Here is a 9509-nt window from a genome sequence, read left to right as displayed (position 1 = left end):
AATCTTCGAAACACGCGGATGAAATATGGATAGATGGTTAAGGGGAGATCGGCATTCAATGTCATTTGTTATTAAAGAAGCTGAAGGGAAATTCGAAACATTATAGATGACTGTTATTTCTGTATCAGTGACATTCCGAGGTTCAGAATAACTAAAAAATGACTTGACATTGCATATCCTTCCATGCCATCTACTCTTAAGCACCTGTTCAGTATTGCAGTAAATTTTCACTGTCCAAACTATCAGGCATAAAAGCTCGAGAAGACTCGACAGGGCTTAAAGATACAGAAAATGACTCCGAATCTCCGATGACGACTTCAACATCTCCAATATAGATATAAATTCAAAACCACACATTCGTAACCAACATGGACTTGAAGATTTAGTCGGGACTCACTAAATTAAATGTGGGAATTCAGACTCCAAGGTTGAAACTAGGGAACGATGTCCTTCGTCGAGAAAAGGGCAATTTTCACGGTATTCCGTAATATACCAGCATATTTCTCAGTCTATGGACCCAAATCATGCAAACAAAACCACTTCGGAAATTTTTTGAAGTGTTTTCATCCTTTTATCAACTATGGTAGCCACTATTTTTGTATATTCCTTCGTTCTCTTAGTGGATTTGTACGTCCAAGAAGGAGTTATGCGTATTATTACAGAGAAATTTTCAGTAAAACGTAAAATCACAAAAAGTGACATTTCTCAGAGATTAGGGACACTTCAAAAGAAAATTTTGTATTTCAGTGATTGGTTTGGAATAGTAAAACATAATACATAAAAATTTTTACTCAACTAAAATGTTGCACAATTTTGTTGCATGGTGTTATTTTTTATCCAAAATAAGAGAAGATTTCTCATTTCACAGACGCAAGTCACGCAAACAAAACCACTTCTGACGATTTTTAAAGTGTTGATTTGTTACTTGATTCATGATTAAGCTATATATTTGTTCATATTAACCTTTTCATTGGCGTATTATTACCTCCAATAAAGAATTATTGTGATTAATACGGAGCAATTATGGGTTAAATAAAAAATAGAGAAATTGACATCTGGGACACTTCAGGAAAAATGTTGATGTTTTTGTAATTAGATTGGAATAATAAAACACAATACATCAAAAATTTTAACCAACTAAAACTTTTGCAAAATTTTGTTACATGGTGTGATGTAGCAAATACCGTTGACCATAATTGAATAATCGCAAGTGAAGAACTGAATTGAACTGAATCATTGTAGAGGTAGACTAGGGTTACCATATTTTTGTGGCACAAATTTCGAACGCTCTTCAGCGCCCACTAGCGGATTTTAGAAAGAGGTATAAGCAGTGAGCACATTGTCGATCAATATGACGTCACACCAGCAAAGTCTGGTCTATCGACTAGAAATGGTCACGTTCCGGCTCAGTAGTATCTGGTTGTGTGACGTAAGTTTTAACCAGGGCCGAAGCAACATTTTTTCAGCCCATTCCTGTCCCCATAAACACTAATCTTGGGCCCATCGTAGGGTAATCGATGCAACTTCTCGGGACTGACTATATGCATCGTGTTTCTGTATGCAACTGGTCGTTAAATGATTTGAACGAATTTTGTCAATAATATTGGTTCTTCCATATATTACTATATCATTTTATAAAGGCAAAATACCCCCAGGTTTAGAACCACCTGTCCACCATCTTTGAACAAGCATCCCAACAACCTAAACCGATTCAATGAATATACCGTTATTTTGTAATTGCGATTACAAATAGACTTATTTTTGGAAATTAATGGTATTTTTATTTCTTTCCGATTGCAGTTTTTACGAGGTTGGTAGTCCCCTTATCAAAACCAAAACTTGTGTACCTAAATCGCGCGCAGCCCGAAGAAAAATTTCGTGTAGCATAAATCGACCCAAAAATAATATTGTTTAGGTTGATTTACGAGAGAATTACTAGCTTACTTCAAGCCTTCAAAATTCCGGACGTTTAGGCATATTTTAGAAATTCCTCCCGGACGCAGTTTTAATGGTGAAATTCCGGACGTATGGCAACCCTAAGGTAGACATACATTTCATCATTTCATACATATTTCTTGACATTCTTTTATTGAAAGGGAAGTGGGCACTGGGAATATTCCATCATCCAAGATAATTTATCTTCGAATTAATTCATGTGCCATGAATTTGTAAGATTGTATGTTGCTCTTTGGTCTGTGTCATCACCATGATTCGATCAGTCGATTCTAGCTAGATTCAGTACATTCTATGTTATTTCACGGATATACTCCCGTCTCAAATGGTTTAGCAATTATACCCTTCAGTTCAGCACCAATGTTTTTCAATCTCAGTTTGGATGTCAGTATCGAACTGTTATTCGGTTTCTTTTTTCATGGAAGCATTTAGTTCGTATCATCCAAACGCTTGTTTGTAAATATTCGCTGTAAACAGTAATGGTTTGCACCATTGCCTTCGTAGTTATGATATTGATGTTGGCGGATATACTTGCTGTAATCATGAGCCCAGCTGACGATGTAAACCGCTTTGTTAACCGCCACGCGTCAAGCATGATTTTTGCTATCACTAGGGATGGTGTGAACCTCTGAAAGGTTCAGGTTCGTGTGAACGCGAACCTTTTTGAAAGGTTCTGTGTGAACACGAACGTGAACCTCATGACGTCACGTGACGTCATTTTGCTAATTCCAGTCCTACATTTCAGTGAAGCGATATATTAATGTACAGTAGTACACGATACCTAGCGACGTCTCGGGCCGAATAATACCGCAATGCTGAAGTATAGGCCTACTGACTTTTTAAACGTCGCCAAATGTATCAACTGGTGCAATCAAATGATATAATAATCCCATAAGATCAATATTTTCCGTAACTTTCCCAACAATTTCGACGACTTGCAAGGGAATTTAAGCCTACGCCTTAACGGTCTAGGCCAGCTCGGACAATGTATTCGTAGTCTCAGTGTTGCTACGTTGATATTGAGCAAAGTGTAGAACGGGTTCCAATATAATTGCTACCGATGTTACCCCATTAACAAGCTATACAGCAGTAGCCAACACCCCAATTGCACTGATTTGGTTTGTCTGATACAATTAACATACGAAATCGAGATTGACCCCATGCGCTTGCTAAATTTGTTCCATCAGACAACGATATCAATTTCATTGATTGGCTGAATAAGCATCATTCGCTAACTATACCTACAAGTAGCGCAATTCGCTCTTAATGATTGCGAGTCAAGCTCGCAGCAGAAAGTCACTAAATATTCAGAAACGGAAAGCTGGATATTTCAAACAAGCTTCTTTAACAAAATAAGTAAAATTTTTGAGATTGTACAATGCACAGGTGCATGCTCGCATAGTGTTGATTTTCTTATGCTTTCAGCTCCATGCATTCAGTGGCCCTCAGTTGAAATGCAATAAATTCTAACCAAAGATGTTGTAATGAGACGATAAATGTAATATATGTAAAAGGTTCACAGTGCAGAACCTACCAAGGTTCGTTTGTGAACGCGAACCTATAATTTTCTGAGGTTCACACACAGAACGCGAACGTGAACCTCACGTTCACACCATCCCTAGCTAACACTTATGTTTTACAGCAACCTACGGATATATGTTGGTTTGCTTTTTCTACTACAAGTCAACATAGTGTTCGTTCACCTTCTTTGTTTGTCAGCGTGACGTTGCCAATACGACGTGTGCTACTGTCTTTTATAACCAACCGGTCACAACTTGGGGTGAAACTTTGTTTTCCGCTGATTCTTGAAGCATTATGAAGATTTGAATAGCTGAGCACTGGGAAGCGACCAGAATGAAGATTTGTCAATTCTACTTGAGTTTTAGCATCGTAACAAACAACGCCGATGACATAAATCTTAATTGTAACATTTTACGCTACGACAAATGGCTGGATATTGTGAACTATTTTACAGCTCGCACATACAACAATCTTCAAAATCAGTTAGATCACTGACACAGATAACTTGCTTTAACATATTCAGCTATCGTCGGGTGCCAATCTGCATACGAAATCGAGGTGTGCCGTCAAATATATCAGTTTGGGCGTATAGGAATATTTTGCAACCGTAGTAATATAATAGTGTCATCGCTGTGGTCGGGCTATTGCGCCAGAAAACAAAAATCAAACCACTACTATTGGCCTACGCTATAATAAGCATACACTTCATCATCAGAAAGTTTGGATATTCATAAAATATAGTTTATTTATGTCGTTTTAGTAATCACCTTTCACCAATTTAGTCAGCATTTTTATACTAATACGTTAGGCTGTCATGGACCTACAGAAATTAGTCGCGGGTTGTAGTTTGCCCACCTCTGTCAACCTTCTGTGTCAGCACGGTCGAATGTCTCCTCATATTTCGAGACTGGCGTCTTTATGCTTTGATCAATATCTGGCTGACATAGTCCGGCCTTAGGGGAATACTTTGCTCCCCAAAATTAACGACTGTATAGCACGATTTCCGTCTGTTGAAAAGACGGTCGGTACAACCGCACCTGGAATTGGTGAGCTGTTAGTTGCCACCAAGGGCGAAGATCATAAAGTTAGATTGATGAAACAAACAACAACCGAGAATTAGGGAAACCGCTTGATCGCTGCATATCAAGTTGACCGAGTTACATTTTTATTGTCATGATTTAGCAAACCTGACCGACTCTACACTGTACACCAGTGGTCGGGAACCTATGACTCGCGAGCCATATATGGCTCTTTTGGGTATAAGATATGGCTCTTTGCTAAATGTTTATTTTTGTACTGTGTTGATCAATATTGCAGAGACCTTTTAGTAAATTTTCATCATGGCCAGAATAATTATTCTCGTGGCAGTAAAAACATGTGTTCGGGAGGTAAAGACAATACCGTCTTCAGGTTTAGGAGCTTGGAGCCACTCTTTTCAAAATCCCAACATTTAAGTTACTGTCGCGCCGGCGACCAATATCACTCGCGAATTCTATGTACCCGACTCGAAATCATGGATTGTGCGATACGTTGAATAATTAAATATAATCAAAGAGCATAGCAAACACGGCGACGCCCATTTCAAAACGCAGTTTTCAAATACACATTGTCTTCCTGATCTACTGTACGAAATGAACTGCCACGGAGGTGTCATTCACAATTACGAACTCGAATTACAAACAAGGCCATAGCTGTCCACGTTCTTCATTGGTAAGTTGCTCTGTAGTATCCGCGATAAAATGTATGCGTGTGGCGCAACGTTATGTTACCAACGAATACTTTGGATTGAGAAGTCGATCAGTATTTAGATTTTCGGAATCAATGTGACAATTACATTCGATTAATATCAGTTGTAATGAATTATAAGCTATTTACGATGAATTGCGTTATCGATGGTGAAGCTTGGCCCATCTGTACCTTACCTCTCGTTTTGAGCTTTATGCAACACCAATGGGTTGAGGTTCGAGTCCACACGAGGTCGACTCCACAATTCACGCCTAAGTGTTAGAGGTTTATCTACGCCCCTCTTCGCGACGTGATCCATGGAAGCGGTGTCTTATAAAATTCCTAGAAGTGGGCCGTGCTACAAGTCGGTAAATACGGAATAGAAAAATAAAGAGTACCGGCCTGGTGTAAAATGACCGATGTAGTAGAAACACCATGATATCAAATAAACAAACAATAAATACCAGGTTTTACAGAGAAAATGTGGCGCACACGTGGAATACCATGTAGTGAGTTTGAATTAGTGCTACCACGATGTCACGAATTTTCAATTGTGACGTAACAGTTGATTGGCATGTATGGCTCTTTGGGAGTTGAAATGGAAAAAATTGGGCCAATATCGCTCTTCGGAAATAAAGGTTTCCGACCCCTGCTGTACACAGTGTAGAACACTGCGCAAAATTCCTACCCAGAAATAATTCCGATAATGATCGTGACGATTGTCTCACAGGCAATGGCTTCACTCAACAATCGGACAGTCAACAAATTATGCACGCGCCATTGCAGAGCAATATATCTTATCTATATTCTATATTCGTTGCATCGCTGCATCGTACTAATTGGACACGACTTTCATTTCGCGATGAAGATAGGCCTATCTGTTACAATCGCGGTATTTTGTATTAGTATAGCAACCTGACAACTGACAGCGTTTTCGCACTATGATGCAACAGATAACATCGCACACACCACTTACTTGACAACTAGGAAGACCTCGGGTAATTATCGCGCATAACCTTATGAAAGTGTATGCGTCCAATTAAGTTTTTAATCAGACAACTAGCATTCACTCGGATCAGCTAACTCAATGATATCCACCCAAAGTGCCCCAGGATTAGCAGCTTATGTAATACGAATTCGCTTGCGCAGTTGTGCCAACTGCCAATCCGTTTATCGTGGATATAAATATGCTTTCTCTTACAATAATTGATTTCAATTTTAAATTGATATATACCTGAGGTGTCGAACACACGACCCGCGGGCCGTGTCCGGCCCGACAGACGATTTCATCCAGCTCTCGAAGTAATTAATTCTGAGTAGAACGAATCATCCGTATATTATCCAGCACATTTGTAGCAAATGAATAGATGTTTGGTAGGATATACTTTTCACCAAACTGCTGTGTTGTGGTTTCACTCTAGTTACCACTAGGAACAAGTCGGTGACATTTACACCCAACTTCGAGAAGTCAGAAAGTGCACACTGAGTTCAGAGTTATATGGAAAAATGGAACAAATCGAAGAAGTGTAAACGCCAATGGGGAACCTTTACATGCAATTTCTATTTAGAATACATTAGTTATACAAAAATATAATTCAAATCTCCGTGGTCGGCTGGTCGCACTGCGGTGTTACGTCCGACTCAAAGGGACCCCAGACTCCAGACAAACCCGAATCGTGATTCAATAATCATAATCAAATCCCAAGGTCTGCAGCGTTTACAGTTAAATCTCTTGTATTCCTCATTCCGCATACACGTGGCTGAAGCAAAGGAAGCCGACTTATATATCTTCGCCATCACGGCTGATTTAGAGGTTCATATCTATTCAACCGACCAAGCATCGTATTTTTGCCTATTCCGTTGTTAGCAGATAAAGGTGTTCCTACTTGCTATAACAAAACCCCTATGATCCGCGGAACAATATAATATATTATTAGGTCTCTCTTTGATAGTATGCAAGTGTAAAGATAAGGCATGAGGTAACATTCTAGAATCAGTTGACTGGTGCGGCCCGCGAGTGATTTGACGGTTGGGATCCGGCCCGCGGCGCAATTTGAGTTTGACACCCCTAATATATACAATGTCTATAATTTATGTAATGGTTGTACTCGGCGGTATATATCATGATTTATGACGGTATCTTGATTCCATGTTAGGTATGACAGGTGCATGGTGTAGTATATGCAAATTTCTCCATTATCGCTATGATAGGCGTGATATCTATTAAATTTACATTTCGCAACAAATCCGACCGGTAATATTGTAACAGGAATAATATTCTCAAAAGATACTGTATACATTAATGGTACTACCGACGAAATTTCGTTTTCGAATACAAAGGAAATATATGATGCAAGAGTGTGCGCCAGATTTTCGATAGCTATTGCGGCACATAGCTCTGATATTATTGCCTCTGAATTTGGTACGATAATATTGATTGTTCGTAATTTCTGTTTAGCAGTCAAATATACGACTGTTTCAAAGTGTCATCACAATTAAATGAATTTGATCGAGTCAGCCGAGTAGCTTCACAATATATTTCCACTTAGTCTTGGAATTTTCCTCCTTCTCTATTCGATAACTCCTCCCTGATAGTATGTGGCTAATGTATAGGCTTTCTACATTTGAAATGATCATCAATATACAAATCGTGTGGATTGATTGCGCATTGAATAGCGCTACAGTCTCGAAATAGCATGCGTTCGAGATTTTGACCTTTGAACCGATATCTCCTTGTTTGTTATAGGGTCCAATTACCCCTAAATAATTCGTCGCATTGTTCGCGAATTTGATAATTTCACATTCCTACTTATGTTGTTGGAATTGCATTATCGTGTAATTGCCATTTGTGACTTCATCGTTCATGTTCAAGTGGGAAATTTGAAAGTTATTCCTATGACCTGTTTTCGTCTCATATAACTCAGTGTAACAGTGTGTACCGTGCAACGTGCAGTGCACAAATGTAAAATGTTATGAAAAGCTCTAAATTGACATTCTTGTAAACATATATAGATATTTGTTTGTAATTAGCATTGTGATAAGGGTTGCATTTAAAACAAGAGGCGTCTTAACACACTATGTTTAAAATATGTTTTAAGCAATGTGTTGAACAAATGTCATTCAAATAATATTTTGAAGGTTGTATAATGTCATAATGTCATCATTGTCTAAATACGTTCAGAAAAACATGTGGAGGAATTTCGAACGACTTGGACTAGAAATAATCGATGTATACGATATGGAATGATTGGAAGTCGCGACATCGTCGTCGGTTTATCATAATTATAACAATCTGGTTTATATAACTTGAAACAGACGGAGGTTCTTACGATGATAACCGCAAGCCGTAAAAATGCTACATGGCGATGTAGTCGTGGCCCAAGACATTCTTTGGTATGGTGATAAGGAGACGTATTGGCCCTATGTTTTCAATTGCAATTCCCAAGGAGCCACAGAACAACGACAAGCAGCGGTGACAGATTCTCAGATTCACAGATTCTCGACGCCATGATAGCACATAATCCAAATTCAATACATGGAATTCGTCGTGTGCGTCATATGTTATGTATTGGTTGATCACACACTTGACAATGGTCACCATATGAGCTTGGAAACACTAACAACCAAAATTGCAAATCTTATTAATCAAATTAAATCGAATTATTGCTCAGGAGGAAAAGGGAGATGAAATTATTCATCAAATCGGAGAATCCGAAGACGTACCAAAGTAACTAAACGATCATGAATACCGTTAGAGTCGTTTCAGTCACGTGCATAGTTTCTTCAATCACCTTAAGAGAGGGGCGATCTTGCGCTTTCCTCCGTGGTACAGGATGACCCATTTATGAACTAGAACGTGCGGTGAAGGTCAAGCATGCAGTTGTTGCTCGATGCCTATCTCCGCGATTTAGTCGCTTGGGAATATTTCTTGAATACAAGAACCACCTTCGAGCAGTACACGCCGTATACTCGCTCGATCCGCGTTATTTTCGTCCGTAGGAAATCATGGCAAAAACACTTGATTTAAACTAGAGCCCAATTTCAAGCATGCTTTTTTCATCGATTTTTGTTTTAAATGCAACCCTAATTGTGATCGATTCAGAAAGACCTGGCTGAGTACGAAATGTTTACCTTTTCAAATTAGATTATCATTAGAATTATAGACACATAGTTAATTTTTACGAATTATATTAAAAGTATCATTACTGAATTTGCAAAAGAAATGCAACAAAATAGAAGTGCAATCATATCAAGTCAAAATTCATTCCCATCATCATGAGAGTAGCAAATATCCGTATACCAAGCTTGGC

This window comes from Botryllus schlosseri, chromosome 4 (genome assembly GCF_051294905.1).
Source record: "Botryllus schlosseri isolate E-star chromosome 4, Bs_hap1, whole genome shotgun sequence".
NCBI lineage: Eukaryota > Metazoa > Chordata > Ascidiacea > Stolidobranchia > Styelidae > Botryllus > Botryllus schlosseri.
Note: the sequence above shows the minus strand (reverse complement) of the source record.